At 36.7% G+C, this 16,868-nt stretch overlaps 1 protein-coding gene across 4 annotated transcripts in view; it reads right to left on the bottom strand.

Moving 5' to 3' along the window:
* Lrrc4c (leucine rich repeat containing 4C) overlaps positions 1-16,868 on the bottom strand; it is a 219,217-nt gene that overhangs the window by 60,140 nt on the left and 142,209 nt on the right. Inside the window, exon 1 of one of the 4 annotated variants that reach the window (XM_026787663.1) lies at positions 3,865-3,886. The exons of the other annotated variants lie outside the window; for them this stretch is intronic. The gene's annotated coding sequence lies outside the window, so the exon portion shown is untranslated. Of the gene's footprint in view, positions 1-3,864; positions 3,887-16,868 lie in introns of those variants that run through there. 4 annotated transcript variants of the gene reach the window in all.

Raw genomic sequence — 16,868 nt, forward strand, 5'->3', positions numbered from 1 at the left:
GAACTTTCAACCTGCAATATGGACATCTGCAAATATTAAAATAGCCCACATTGCTTTATGTATGCTCCTCCATCATCTACTTCTCTTCCTCTTTCCTCTCCTCCCCGATAGGGCAGTGATTTATACTGCACAAGCAAGTGACTCCTTTCCCCTCCTATATGAAGCCGTGTTTATCCCTTGGGATATTTGGACAGAAAATCAGAGACCTAGAGTAAGGACATGTGATATCCCCTCTGTTCCCCCGCTCTGCAAGGCTGTCTGTGCTCTCAGAGATCTTTGAACAACTTCCAATTCTGTTACAGTGATTTCTGCAGGGTTTCCTTTTCTGGCTCATTAAATCCTCCCTCTACATGTCTAGAGATGGTAACAACTTTTGTGTCTCTAGATCCAGGTTACTTATTACTTACCTCTTGGCATTCAAGAGAGCATTCTAGTCTTAAAAAGCCATTCCTTTATCAAACAGTTTTGAAAGATATTAGTTAAGAAAGTACCGTGTGTTTGGGTTTACTGAAACAATTCCATTGGGACTTAGTTTTCTTATCTGTAAAGCAACAATAATAACATCCAATACCCAGGGTTTAGCATCTATTAACTTGTAAGTTTTTCATAAAACACTCAGTACAGCAGATGACCTGGAAGAACATGTTGCAACAATAAGTTGGCTTGCTTTATTTGCAGCTCATCACAGGTCATGGTAAGCCCTGTTGTGTTTACCCTCTTCTCCTAAGAGACTGAGGAGATCTCAAGGGCAAAGCTACAGGAACCCATATCAGGACCTAAGCTTCCAGCAGGCGACCTGGAAATGTCAGTTAAGTGATCATGAAGAGAATATACTATACCTTCAGCAGAGACAAAACTCTAAAACAAGTCATCCCCAGGTGAAGTAAGAACATAAAAACTTATAATTTACGATATTATAACTAGAGATCAACGTTGAATTGATCTGGACTGATTTTTTAATCATGACTGGCTAGCAACAGAGTTGAGAATCTTTTTGTCTGTGTCTGTCTCTTTCTTTTCTTGCCTATGTGTATACAGATAATTTAAGATAAGTGGATGGACCAGTACACAGGCAGAGAGACACATGGTGCAGAGGAGGGAGTGGATCACACTCAACTCAGTAATGTGACATATTTTCTTCAGGAATGACACCCGGAAATGAACTGTAACTAATTAAATAGATAATTGCATCAATCCACTATCAATTACCTAAAATCTGGAAAAAATTAAACTATTAAAGAGTCGATTAGATTATAATAATGAGACTATGATTTCAAAATTCAGCAGTTAAAAGCTGACTTAAAATCTAAGACGTGATCTCTGAAGTTGGGGTTTTTCCCTTAAAAGTCATCTATTATAAAATGAATATTCATTCTCATCTGTATATATAGGGTAATGAAAAGAAATATGTATTCCTTTAATTTAAAAAAATAAGTCAGGAAAAAGCATTCTGAGGATGGGCTAAATGATTTCCACATTTAAATAAGAAGCATGCACACAGAATCTGAAAATCCTCTATGGCATCCCTTTCCTCTTACGATCAACTGGGCTGTAGTAAGAGGGGCATATGTTGAGTGGGAGGGATTCTGGCAGCATAATCAGAAGACTGTTTTTTTGTGTGCGTGTCATAAACTAGTTTAGTAGACCTGAGGAATGACTTGGTGGAGCACATTTCTGGGATAATATCCTGTTGGACTGAAGCCAGCCTTTGATTCTATCTCATCTCTGTTGGTGTCCTCTTCACTTTTACCTACATCTTGCCCTTTCTCTGTCTATCACTACACCTTTGATGAGCAAAAATGTGCACACTTGGCAATGCAGTCTTTGTTGCTAAATTTTGTTACTATAGAGTAGTGTTTGAAGGTGTGTGTGTGTGTGTGTGCCCCTGTGTCTGTGCTAGCATATGAACACATACTTCTGTACACTTTCAGTAGAAATAAAAGCTGCCATTTTCATTGGCTTTACCATAAAGTCTTCATTGATTTTACTTTTAGACCTTTAGAAACAGTGTCAGACAGGCAGTATTTGTCTATGCCTCTGATCACCAACAGCATTGAAAGCTAACTAAGAACACTACTGGAGATGGAAGTAGAGATAAGTGCACAAACAGAAGTTGAGATCAGATGAATCAAGGTTTGAGATCTGATCGGGATATTTTCCTCAGGATGCCTTATGCAAGACACAGAGCTAGCCTAACCTTCCTTCCTGTTGAAAATAGAGTCAGCATAATAAAGGTATTCACAGCAAATAAGATAATATATTTGGTATGCTGAGTATAATGTGCATGTAAAAGAATAGAACAAAGAAGAAAGAGGATAAAGGGGGGAAGCAAAGAAACAACAAGACATTAGAGAAGTAAGATGCTGCAGGAGGATGGAAAGAGGGAGGGCAGAAAGGACTGATAGAGAGAGGGAAGAGAATTATGAATGATGGAGGTGAGAAAGAAAAGAAAGAGCTCCCTGTTTGTCAACGGAACCCCATCAGTTAGTCTAGTGGTAACATTACATATAGGCAAATAATAAATCACAATGAATTAATAACATGAGTCCTTGAATAATTTCAATCTTGTCTAAGTCTAAACATATGTTTTTTATCATTTCCATCAGATATCTTTGTTGTAACTGATATTAAGAAGGAAATGAATATTATTTTTCTGAATGCACATAGTCCTTGAGCCACAATTGTCAAATGGGATTTACCACTTTCTTCTTTGAATTTTCAGATTTATGTATATGCCTTATCTTGTTTCCTTAGGTGACACACTCCTCAATGGCCTCTTCATCATGTCTAGTTGGCATCTCTATCAACTATATATGTCTAGGAAGCTGTCTTGGGTAAGGACATGCTTATGTGAGCAGACATGCATATGCTAAAGTAGCTGAGACAAGAAAACAGCTTGGTGCCCCAGGGCAAATCCTTTGATTCATGCAACAGAGATTAAGTTTGTCAAAAGGAAAAGCAAGAAAAGAAACAAAGAAGAGAGGAAAGGAGGTAGAGAGAGAGACAGGAGAGGAGAGCTAATGGCAACCCCACTTTGGTCAGTCATCACAGTACTTTTTCCCCTAACCCAGGCTATCAATGAGTTACTACTATTATTCACCAAAAATGATCTATGCATATCCCACAAATGAAGTAGTAGTTGGCCAACTGGAACAGTAGTAGTGACAACAGCAATACAGAAAACCGTACCTTTGTGAATGATACTTTAAGTCTTTTGATTGTTCGTTTGTTTGTTTTATGTTCAGCATGAAACTCATGTTTTGAGATTCAAACTAAGAGTGTCACTATTCCCTTACTCTTTCCATTTTCTCTGCAAGAGGCTTTCAAGTAAGAAAGGCCTGCTTCCTTCCCCACTCCTCTTTCCACTATTCCCTATTTATCTCCTTTTCCCTTTTTTCCTCTTTTTTTCCTTCTTTCTTGTCTTTTCTCTTTCCTTTCCACTTTCTTTCTTTTGAGAATATCACACATAATACTACATATATTTGTTGAGAGAAAAGGGGGATATAAGGCAAGACAGGGAGTGGGGGGTGTAGTAAAATTTCACTGCAGTGGAAAATGATCACTTATTATTTCCTTTGATACTAAATTTGATACTAATAATTTCTGAGAATACTTCCTTCATACAACTTTCCTACAGCTTGTCTCTCTCTCTATCTCTCAGGCTTATGGAGCCACTTAAAACCATGGGATAAAATGGCCACTAGCATCCCTGTTTAGTATGCACAATATGCATTACAATTAACTATTTTTTCATGCAGATGACAAACTTTGGTGGCATGTAAAGCTAGGTATAATAGGACTGATTATCTTCTTGATAATCATTGTCTGAGAATTATAAAAATTCAGCTTAGTATGGTAACTCACTGCAAAGTAATGTGGGTCATTGAAAATATTAGCAATCCCAGTTCTCATCCGCTCTTGCCCAGTCATCGTGAAAGACCTTAAATAAGGAGAAAATGAGAAAACTAAGGTTGCAGTTACAGGAATGAGATACACAAAGAAACAAAGCTTTGACTGTTCAGGCTGTATTGTAGCCTGATCTGGTGTCTCAGGCATAGTCCACCACTGAAATGATTCCTCCTATCCTTGTTCATATACTCCTGTAGTTGTTACTTTCCCTTTTCACATCCCAGAGTACTGTGGAAGAAATAATTAGCCTGAGATATCCACAGTGGGAGGACTTGTAGCTGACAAGATATTCAATTCCCAAATATTCTTTCTGAATGGAAGGTCTATCTGAGTCAGATATCTGAGGTAACACTAATTTAAATTTATTTCTGCTATTAATTCAGGAAGTCTTAATATATAGTACATAAGGTAATAATTAAATATTTTAATATTCTATTTACAATTTCTTAAGTATTATGTTGAGCATATTATGTACCAGTCTTATTTAATTTTACACCTGCACATCAATATAAGATAGGTATTACTATGTTCATCTTTCAAATATTTCAAAAAAAATATTTTCTTGATGATATTGTCCTGGCCCAAACTATCAGATGTACATCTAACATATTTTCCTTGTCTTTCACAGAGAGGAAAGAAGAAAAGGGGGCAAAAAGACATAAAAGATCACCTCTGGGTCCTTCAGGGTGCTATAGCATAGCTCTCCAGTTTCTCTAACCATCTGTCTTCTCTTAAATCAAACAAAATACAGCAAAGTCAGTAATTCCTTATACATTATTATTTGGTAATTTTATGCATTATAAAAGTTATAGGAACAGAATTGCTTATAAACACCCATTGTGTGTGTGTTGACTTCAATAAGGAAGTGCAGTTGTACTGACAAGGTACACCAATGTGATGTGGTATGGTCCAGTGTATGCAGGAATACATGTCAATACATACAAATATACAATAGGCAGACTGAAATATTCCCAAAGTCTAAGTGTATTTAGATCAAAGTTGATAGGTGGCTTTTTTTGTTCATACAGTGTTGCTTTTCTAACTTTTATCTGAGTCTGTACTTTAGGAATTTTCTGAAATTTTATTTTCTAACGCTTACCGTACATTCGCTATTCACTTTTCTTTCTACAAGCATCATATATTTATCAGATCTTTTAATTTTTGCAACACTGGTAGGAGGAGGTACTATTATTACTCCCATTTCACAAAAGAAAAAAAATCTGGGGCATGGCAAGGAAAGGAAGATTGCTAAGCAAGGAGATGGCACAGCAAATGTGAATCCTCAGGGGGCCGGAGTTCAATACCTGAGCTTGTAATTGCTATCTTATAATAAAAATGTTAGCTTTATAATTAAGATATAATTAAACGATTTTTTTCAAATGCACTTTGTAAATTATCTACTGGTAAAAGCAAAGATAGCCACACTAGCGTTAGAAGAGAATAAATTTAATCAAGGGTTTTTAAATTTGTCTTTTAACATCGTTTTGCTATATTGCAATAGCTGTGTGATTTGCTTCCTATTATTACAAGGTAAATTAGACTTTTTTTGCATGTGAGCTCTTTATATTCATTTTATAATTATCAATATTCAAATAACTATGGAGTTTCATTTGGAAAATATTTCAAATGTTATTATTTTTCTTTCCTATATTCTCAGAAATATACCAAACAGCTGAGCTTGCAAATACACATGCTGATTTTGATAGTCTTTTACCTCACACTGCTTTTCCCAGGGGCAGGGAACAAGAGAATAGTGTCATTCAGTTTTCTTCATGCCTACCACCATTCAGGTGTGTTCCTTCCAGACTCTCAGTTCCCCACTGCAGTTTATGGCCTAGAAAGAGGCTTCTATAGCACTATCCAGCCTGAAGAATGATCTCATTATAAAACCTATCTGAAACCTGGTGCAACTTGTTGTTGCTATTGTTCATGAAATGTTGAGATGACTAGAGGAAAAAAAAATCTGTTTTCTGACTAAGGTGTTATATCCTGACTTGCAATTTGAAAGTGCAAATCTCAGCAAAAACCTGACTTGGAGATGCTTCCCAGATCCTCATCTTCCATCCTCCCATATCTTGTCTGTGCTTATAGTTGAGAATTCATACCATAATAAATGTAGCCAGAATTCGTCTTGCCAGCAAAAGAAAAATTCTTGAAAGTGAAACAAGTGCCATAACATTAAAACAAAAAACAAATAAACAAAAAACTTTAGTATTGGATCGTATTCAGAAAATAAAGTTTATCCCTAATACTACTATAGAAATGGTATCACTTATGAGTAAAAAGTCACAATCATGGAAGAAATTGAAGTGAGAAAAGTCAAATGATAAGCTAACTTTTTAATTTTTTTTTCCTTTGTATGACAGTGCATCCTAGCCCAATTTAATGAAAGTCATCCCATTTAACAGTATCTTGACAGTGGGAGATCACTGACATGAACACAATAGGGAATTCTGACATGTAAGTGAAGAATATTAAAATTAGACAGAGAGATAAAGAAGGATGCTGGAGACTAGATAGTGAAATGCTTAAATGTCTCTGTAGGAAGGGAAATAATAAATATTGGGATTAACTGTGCCAGAGAGATAGCTCAGCAGTTAAGAGTACTGCCTTCTCTTTTAGAGGTCCTGAGTCCAATTCCCAGCAACAACATGGTGGCTCACAGCCATCTGTAATGAGATCTGGTTCCCTCTTGAGGAAGAGACCTGGTCAGTCATCCTCATCAACTTAGACCATGAAAGCCAATATGGACAAGTTCAAGAGAACCACATGCAGGCTGTCCAGGCATGCTTCAGCATTGCCAGGGCATAAATTTCAAATTCAATTTCTGTTCTACACAATGGAAGGAAAATCTTCAGTAAGTAAGCTCTCTTTTTCTGAGGAGTGGGGAGTAAGAAAACAGAATCAAAAAGAGTTTGTGATTAATAACTGTATTGTAACATGGAAGAAACACACAGGTGATAAGAAAAATAGAGGATTAAATAGCAAAAAGCTGTTTGTAGAGACCTAAGAGAGTCATAGAAACATTAATAAGTTCATGTGCAATTTTAAAATACCATTTGTCCTCCAGTTGTACTTGATAGACTTAATGAAATGTAGTCTGGTCTTTTAAAGAAGTTGATTTTGGCAGACATCAGAGTTTCACAGCAATCCACTTATACAACTTAGACCTATTTCTTCTATGTCTTGGAAATAGAAGATGAGAATTGCTAGTAGTCATACTTATATGTCATAAGAGGGAGGAAATGTGAGTTTCTCCAATTGGAAATTGAGAATCTCCAATTAGAAGGAAGGGAAATCCCCCTTCCAGACAAGGATGAATCAACTATCTCCACAAGAAGCCTGCTAAGACAGCCTGTACTCCCAGACTGGACTCTGGTCTATAGTACTCCCTATCACAAATCCCAGGAGAGACTGTCTCACACAGTACATTTAAATGATGCATGCAAAATCAGATGTAGACAAGTTTCATGACAGGTGTGAAACCTTACCAGAAAACAATGGGCTAGAATTTGTTATGAGTTTTCACCTTGGTTAACACTGACAGAAAACAGAGGGATAATAGTTTAGAAATATTTGGGAATAATAAAGTTATCAGTGAAGTCAAGGGAAAAAAAGTTAGAGGTCTGCTTATAGAAATATGCTGTTCTTCTATGTGACCTCTCCCCACCTATGGAAGAACCACCTTGGTTTTATCACCCTCCCAAACACAGAGAAAGACAGGAATACAGATCACAATGTCTCATGTTCAGAGTTTAACACAAATCTCAGATGCATGTCAACCAATTCTGACTTTAATGACCCATAGTCTTTTCAGTTCTACTACTACTAACCACATTCTTTACTGTATAGAGAACCAATCAACAGTGTACGATTTGACCTCTTCTAAAAATACACTGCCTCCAGAAAGTTTTACTCATTATAATCTACTTAGTAATAGGAATAAACTGTTATAAAAGAAACTACCAAGTTTGTGAAGTGTAAGAAAGCAAAATAATATGTCTTGTTTTCTTGCAAAATGCCAAAATAATTTTTCATTTCATACTGACATCATTTCAGTATATAGCTAGCAGAATCTACTGTCCCTGCTTCTCACACAGGCAAGGAACATGGAGAGGAGAAACTTGCCAGGGTGACTGTTTTTACAAAGTAATTAATACCGAGCTCTGTAGTCCAGGTCCTAGATAAACACAGCAAGAGAAGCAGTAGAAGCACAAGGTTTCTGAGCAACACCCCAGAGCCCAGAGCATTATCTCCCCTCCCCTCAAACTTTTTCCAAGAGCTCATTATTGTTCAGAGCATAGCAAAAGTTGTGTCCACGGATCTCCAGAGAAACCTGTGAAGAATGCAGAATTGTCTTTCCAATGAGGAAAAATGAAAAATAAAACAAAATGAAAAAAAAAACACCAAAAACCCCTGTTCTTCCCTTCATAAAGCTGGAAATTGAAATAACAAGCTTCTAAAACTAGGGCAGGAGGTAGTTAGTAATCTAAATGATTCTTTCATCCAGGACTTCCCAAGCTCCTACCACCAAAACCAGAGACACTTAATAGTCTATATTACATTACCTCTAGAGTAAGAGGCTCCCCCAAGTTCCTACAAGGACCAGAGGTAGCTAATAGCCCATATGACATCTATGCTTTCTGTATGACTAAAACCAGGCCAGAGCTTTTCCTAGGCCCTTAAGCTAGTACAGGTAGCCTATCTCTAGAAATCATCTTTTTGGAAGAAATGACTTATACCCCGAGTCAAATTTCAATGTAATTTTACTTCCTTGTTCACCAGAGATTGTAATACACAGGAAACCTTTCTTCCAAATTATACTATATTTATGTTTGATGGGAATAAATGGCCTGAGGCGAGACTTCCCACTGAAGTTTGAATCCAAGTTGACGAAATCAACCAGAACTGAGTTTTTGTTATCTCTTTGTTGTTTACTTCCCTACCTGTATGCATTCAGAGTCTCCCACACATTATCATACCTTATTTCAATGTCATCATTTCTACCCTCTCTTTCAGTACTTACAAATGTTTTCCATTCAATATACTTGCATTTTGTGTGTTTTTCTTGTGCCCACCAATTTACCAGATTATTCATGTGTTTATTTTTTATACCTATATCTTTCATCAGAGAAATTTCATTTGTAACACGTAATGATTAACTAATGTAGAGACTCACCACTCATCAAAGTGCATGGGATAAGTTGCTATAGAGTGCTTGGCTCTAAATGGAACATTTATATTTCTCACGCCCTCTCAGAAGGTGCAGGGATCACAGCAGAAGAGAATGTCAAAAGAGATAGTAGAGAAATTCTGTGCAGCAGTGCTTTGCAAGGTCATTTCAAATATTAACTCACAGCAACTGAAATATATTGACAAGATCAAGCCAAACAAAATTTCACCATGCATGGGGGCGAGATCAACAAGTTCCCAGTGCTAGCTGAGGAGCTATTGGCAACAGATGGCAGCTGTGTGAGATGGAAGTCAGTTTTCTTCAGATGCAGCCCCTGATAGGTTGTCTATGTTTCAGTAAATAACCCTGTATCAGAGCACGTACTGGCAGCACTAAACAGACTCAGTGTGTTTTAAAAAGAGCACGTGCAGTTGGGAGGGGTAAGTGATTTCAAGGGTACTGGAAGAGTTGAAAAGGAAAGAATAGGTGTACATTTTATAAAAAAAATGCATTACCATAAGAAACTCTCAAATAATAATAATAATTGATTCAAGTTTACTACTATACTCTCACAACTCACCTAGAGCCTTGTCAAGAAAGTATGTTCAAACAAAATTAATGGAAAGAAATAGTGCATATTTAAACAAATATACAAATGAATCAACACACATCAAAATTATGGTTTTGTTACCATAGGAGTGACTTAATTTGTGTCACAAGCTTAGTTGAGGCTATATTTATTTTTGAGTGCCTAGTGTGAATATGCTCCACCTACAGTCTAGAAATTTCCCCTGTCCTCATTTCCAAATTTAAACTTGCCCCCCCCCACATACTGCATGGGTGAAAATTGGCTATCATTAAGATATTCATTTCCCCTCTCATGTTTCTTGACTAAGTCTCCTTGAATTGGGTGTTGGTGAGCCTATAAAAAACAACAGAAAGTTGTATCTTATAGTCTCTTGTGCAGTTGGAGATGTTTGGAACCAGAAATATCCTGTCTGGTTGTATGGATTCTGTGATACTGAAGTCTGAGTTTCTCACCCTTCAGGATTACTTCTTCCAAAGGTATGAACTTCATAATCTTTGCTATGTGAGGAATAAAGGTGGCCTTCCAACTCTACGCAAGTTGATACTAGACTGTATACAGACTACACCACTGATGCATATTGCTGCCAGTAGAAGACAGGTTGACCGAAATTCCATGTTTCATGTTTCTGCTGAATGACACCTCATACAGAAAAGTTACTGATGGGTACATTTAACTTCCCCTCTAAGCAAATCTTCTCACCCCTGCACCTCCCCATTTGATCTCTCTGTATGGTCGGAGCCCACTGTCAGGAAGCATTTTTTGTGTGATGCCCTCAATGACTGGAGAGTGGCAGGACAGTGCCAGGGGCAAGGAGTGGGTTGCATCAATAGCTGCCCCTGGCACATTTCAGTCAGACCATAACAGGCCTCTGCCAAGAAGGATAACTAACAAAAGCAGGTGGTAAGTGCCTGTGGCTGAAACTGATCATATCTTTTTGTCTTAGAAAAAAGAAAAATAAAATGCAGCCACTCAGCAGTGCTGGGGGAAGCCTAAAGAAGCCTGGTCCCTGACTTCTGTCTTGCTCTTCGTGACTGGCTTTGTGCCAAATGCAAAATTACATCTGAACTCTTAGCAATACTCTAGAGCAATAGAGACACTCTCAGCTGAAGATGACAATACTTCAAAGTAAATTGCTTTTTAGGTTTTCTGTTTGTTTGTTTTGTTTTGGCATTTTTTTTTTGAGCTACTGAATCAATGCACTTAGACACAAATTTTGACTCATGAATTTCTATTAGGTCTGCTTTCATTATATTTGTTTGGGTTGATAGCCCTTATAAGGCCAGTTCCAAATTTAGAGTTATCACTATAACAACAACAGTAGCTTTCCTCCCCATCAGCACTTGGCCACAGGCCTGCCTCTGGAATTTCCTTGAAAACAGGCTTCCCAGTTCCTGGTACCAAATGATGTTCATCCACAGAGGACGAGAGATTAGTCACTCAGTTCTCTATAGTATACACTGAGGATTCTTGCTTTGTCCCCTTTGTACCACATAGACACTTTCTAAGTGGAATATCAGATCGTCCATACCTCAGTGGAGTAAGAAGTCCAAATAACTTTCAATAATGAGGAAGTTTTAGTCAATACCCTGTAGAGAGAACAGAAGCAGCAATCCAGTTCTCACTCTAGAAATCAATCACTGGGAGAAAGGCAGAGGGTAAAGGGGAATGATGGGAATGCAAAAAAGATCACTGGTGACAAGCCTGGGAAGAAAGGATGGAGCCAGACAGGTGTGACATTCAGAGACCTTTCCTTAGAGTACTTCAACTGGAACATTATCTATTGCCCAACATCAAATAAGTAATTCAGGAACTTGAAGTGAACAATGCTGAACAAATACAGAAAAAGGTGGTGCAGCCTAAAGCTCTAAGGAGCCAATTTAATCTCTACCAGATTCTGAAGATGCATGTCTTACCAGAAAGCAAGCATATAATTTTCCCAGCAGAACCTCAAACTTGTTTCTGCATGCAAAGGCTTAGAGTTAGGAAAAACAGATTGCAATTTTGGGTTTTCTTTTATCTAAGATATATTTCTGAATTATACTTACAAAAGAATTATTTTATAGTTTTCTCTGTACCTCAGTGACTTCTCTTAAATATCTGACTAGAAATATATTATGTCTGAGCATAATATATTTGGCAGGATGTAATGTGGTATTTCATTAAAATTCAGGATATTTGTCCAGAGTGCTCATATTATCAACAGGTCAAAGAGTAATGAAAACTTTTTAAAATTGTGTTTACAGGGATCTTTCTATATTGAGTCTGTATCATTTTACTACGTACAATATTTCTATTTATAAATACATATATCAGGATCATGTGTATGGTTTCACAAGAAAGTTACAACCCCAAAAAACAGCAACAAAGTACTTTTATAGCAAAGCATGGTTAGCGTAGTAAAAAGTTGGTGCTGAAGGAAGCAAGATTTCTTTCTCATGCTTTAAAAACCAGAGACTGCTAACTTCAAGTAACTACATACAAACTAGGCAAAAAAGAACATCTTCCAGTGCTACGTGCAAACTGTGGTCCTGATTCCTGGAAAGGGGTTTCAAAGTGAACCACAATGAAAAGAATGAAAAGGAAGCAGGAGTAGCTGAAATGGAAGCTTTTTTGTGTACACTTGTGCTAGTCTTAGACATTCAGATTGTTGGTACATTCCCTAGGGAACAAATTCCAGCAATAAATTTAATATAACAGTCACAAAGGCTTTCATTCAATTTCTTAAATGCTCATGCATCATGGAAAATTTATTGTGTAATGGGCAGATAAGACTGAGTGTCAATGAAAGAGAGCTGTCTTCTGTTTCCTTTTGAGTCTGGGCCAGGCCTTTATGAACCTACTCCAGGTCTAATATTTAGGTCAGTCACCTCAATATGAAACTTGACCTCGTGGCCTTGTTCCTTTTTATTTCTGTTGTGATCTCCAAAAGATTTTTTTTAAAAAAGATATCTGTTTCTCTTCCTTTTAGTTTGTGAGGTCCTGAAAGATTTTTATTTCTAATAGGTTATTTTTTCATGATCGTTTGTTCTTATAATTCAACTGATTGAAAAAATCTTGATTTTTTGCCTACTAATGTATAACATTGCATCACTTTGGTTTTTGGTTCACACAGATTCCCAGGAATAAAAAGCATAATATGTTAGCATGGTTTATATAATTCCAGAGACGTGTCTCTGAAGTACTGTTCAGTATGACATCTTACTTATCCCAATGGGTCCCCATTCTGTCCATTGTAAGAAACAGAGAACACAATATCCTCTCAAATCTTCCTGTGAAAACAAGTGAAAGGATTTAGAGGCATAATTAGAAGTGAACTTTACAAGTCATATACTAGCTACTTCACATGAGGCAGATTAAAAAAAAAAACAGCCACAGAGGAAGTGGTCTCAAAGGTCAACTCACAACATGAGCAAATGGTGAACAAAACAAAGGAACACACTGCTTCAGTTTTATCTTATTTGCTCAAGATCTTTCTGTGATAGTTAGACAGTTTGAGGGAGATGACTCTGTGAATGTGATGGGATTTTGAGTATGCAAACAACAAAAATGCTTTTATAAGCAAGCAAAACACATAGTAGCAAAATTGAGCAATCACAGATTAGCTTTAAAAATTAAAATACAGTTTAAAACACACCATATTGTTAACCTTGTCATTTAAGATAGTTGGCCATTGTTTTACATGGAAGCTTCTGACAGCCACCCCAGTACAACCTTTGCAAAGAAAAGAATGTGAAGCCGTGACATTTCTAAAGATCAGGCTATTATAAATGGAACCTTCACTTCCATCAACAATGAAGTCACGCCAAAAACTCACCAGAAACAGCCTTGGGGTTTTGTGAGCCACAAAATCGCTTGAGAAAGGAAAGTCAAAGAAATAATAAAATATTGACAAAGCTGAGACTTTAAAGAAAAGGCAAATGAAGACTGAAATATTCTGATTTTGGGCTGCCAATTCGAGAAGTGCCATAGGAAAAAAAATACTGCATTGGGTTTTGATGTTTCTCCAGAAGGTGCTGAGAGTATAACAGGTTTGGGGACCATAGACCAAAGGACAAATTATGTACTTAAATCACCACCAATACAATCTGCCACATGGCCACCCTATCACACAGGTACATTGTTGAATTCTAGATTTTTTGATTTGACACATATGTATTTAATTATCAGTTTCATCTATTAAAACGTGAACCCGAATACTGGGAGGTAGTGGCACATGCCTTTAATCCCAGCACTTGGGAGGCAGAGACAGTTGGATCTCTGTGAGTTCAAGGCCAGCCTGGTCTATAAGAGCTAGTTCCAGGGTAGGCTCCAAAGTAACACAAAGAAACCCTGTGTCAAAAACAAACAAACAAAAAGCAAAACAAAATGAAAAATAAACAAAAACCCCACAAAACAACAACAACAACAACAAATGAACCTGAAAAGTCACTTTCTCCCTTAGATATGTTTGAACATGAATTTTGTTACACAATAATTCCAGAAGAATGAGGGTGGAAAAAGGTGAGTTCTCATGAAGTCTTTAAAACATGCAAGGTTTTTTTCTGGGAAAATACAGTTTGATAGTTAGAATTTCTTCAATAAGCAGATATTTAAGCAACTCTGGCTGTAATCGGAGAAGATGGTACAATAGAATAAGTCGGGCAAATGGGGACCAGAATAGTGAAACAGCAGACTATTTTCCATTAGCTTTCCCTGAAGCATTTTCAAAAGTTGCATCCAACCCCCGTCCCTACCTGCATGCTCTTTACCCTTCACAAGGCAGAGCATACATCAAAGGGCGCTTGCAGGGTTTACTGATTCAAAACCGCTTTCATTTTGTCAGAATGTGCTAATTTTGTTTGCTCATATAATAAAAACAGCAGCAACTACTACTGCTCAGTATGATATGTGTGCATTTTGAATTGCGAGTCCCTCCTACACACCACAGAAGGGGAAACAGTTGAGAACATGGGCCTGAAATGTTGGGAACCTGAATTTGAACCTCAGTTACTATGAAGAGGTGCAGAATACCTCTCAGGAACATGACTCACAACATTGAGAGAAAAGAAGCTCGGCTTCACATAACTTCACCAATAGCTGCCTTTCTGAATTTCCTCCAAAATCCCAAACTATATTCACCTTTCAAAATAAATGTGCTCTTTCAAATACACATTTGTTTATGTTCTACTCATTCACGGGTCATAGCAGTTCTCTATCCTTAAGTGCTTCTTGCTTTTACTTAGCAACAAGCTATATGAAATCTCTTGCAGGATTCCCAAAATTCCATTTCCTGTCTGATTGTAACATTCTTTTCCAGTGAGCCAGATACAGGTGAAATCCTTCCTCAGATCCTAACATTTTATCAACCATACGTGATTTTCAAGAAGAAACCTGATTTGCACTCTTGGCATGTTCCCCAAACTTTTAATTATTTTTGTACTAAAAGTCAATTGAGTTATATAAATCTACAAGTCCATTCCTATTTGAATGAGGATTATAGTAGTATTATATGTACATAATATGTCTAACCTGAAAAGATGTCAGCCATGTATGCCTATGTCATATTCTAAGTAAAATATCATCATGAGATTTTCTTGACATCCAGCAAGCAAGAATGTGTATGACACCCCCTACTCACACACTCAAGGTAGGATATAATTTCTTATCACATAAATGAGAGACAACAATTGGCCTAGAACAAGGAAACATGAAGCATTTGTGAGATAAAGCACTTTGTCAAAAATCATGACTAATGGAATTTTTTATACACTTTATCAAAACTTGATACAGTGTCTGATGAATTAATATACTAGTTTCCAAAGACATTTATCTGAACAATGAATGTCACCAAGCTGAAGGAATTCAAAACTTTCTCAGAAGGCTTTGTATTTGCCTTTGAATCCAACAAGTTTAACATGACGTGTAAAGTAAACTGCTCTTTTCTTGCACTTGTATCATCTTGTGGATAAAGATGGAACATGTAAACAAGTTAAGGCTTTGGAAGAAAAATCTCACAAAGGATTTAGCATTGAAACAATGGAGTTGAGTAGAAAACAAAAAGAAGAAATGACAGAAAAAGTTGAAAATCTGGGACACAAAAAAAAAAACAAAAATTTCTCCAGGGAACAAATTAATTCTAAAGTATTTGTGAAACCAGTCACAAATTAGGTGGACTGAGGGGGACAGCAGGGATCACCATTTGAGGTAATAATAATAATAATAATAATAATAATAATAATAATAATAATAATTAGAAGAACACAAAGGGAAGCTTATTGTGTTATACAAATATAGTAAAGTGTTTATGTTTACTCCTGGAGTCTGACCTTCTTGTTGCTGATATCCACTTTCCTCTTCAACGTAAAACATATAAATACTAGTGAAACATTATTGAGGGGCTAGGGATGTACCTCAGTTGGCACAGTGCAAGTCTGGCATAATGAAACCCTGGGTTTTCTTTCCATTCCTGTTGATACATACCTACAATCCCAGCATTTAGGAGGTAGAAGCAGAAGGATCAGAAGTTCAAAGTTATGTTAAATATATAGGGTGTTCAAGGCAGCATATTATGGTAATCTCAAGATTAACCCCCTTCATTTTTGAGCTTCTATGACCCATCAGAATTTTGTAGTCAATCTGAGTAGTTACTGTCACATCAACTTAAAGGTTTATTTAAATATGTACTTCATTTTATATTTACTTTACTTTCTTTAGCTGTTGGAAAGATGATAATGAAAGCAACTTACAGTAATGGATTTTATTTGTCTTATGTCTTCCAACCATCATGGACTAAAATCTAGGAACTCACACTGGGGTGGTCTCTCCTAGTTCAATCACTAACAAGAAAGAGAGAATGCTTCAGACTCCTATCTATAGGGAAATCTAGTAGAAGCATTTTCTGAACTGAAGTTCCTTCTTCCCAGATGACTCTAGTCTGTTTCAAATCAGCAAAAATATGAATAAATAATAATAAATTAATAAATGGATGATAGATTAAAATATTTAAAAACTGATTATGCCATATTTATTCAGTGATCTTATCTTAATGTATGTTTCTCCTTTGTTCAAAAATAACCAAAGCTTTCTTGTAGCTACTGAGATGAGAGACCCTCATTCACTTCATTTATATGAAATAAGTCTACTCTCAATTGATTGTTTAAGGGTCATTAAAGAATTTTTTATTTCCTCCCTTCTTTCCTTCCAACCCTCCCTCTCTCC

The sequence above is a fragment of the Microtus ochrogaster genome (assembly GCF_000317375.1).
Source record: "Microtus ochrogaster isolate Prairie Vole_2 chromosome 14 unlocalized genomic scaffold, MicOch1.0 chr14_random_1, whole genome shotgun sequence".
NCBI lineage: Eukaryota > Metazoa > Chordata > Mammalia > Rodentia > Cricetidae > Microtus > Microtus ochrogaster.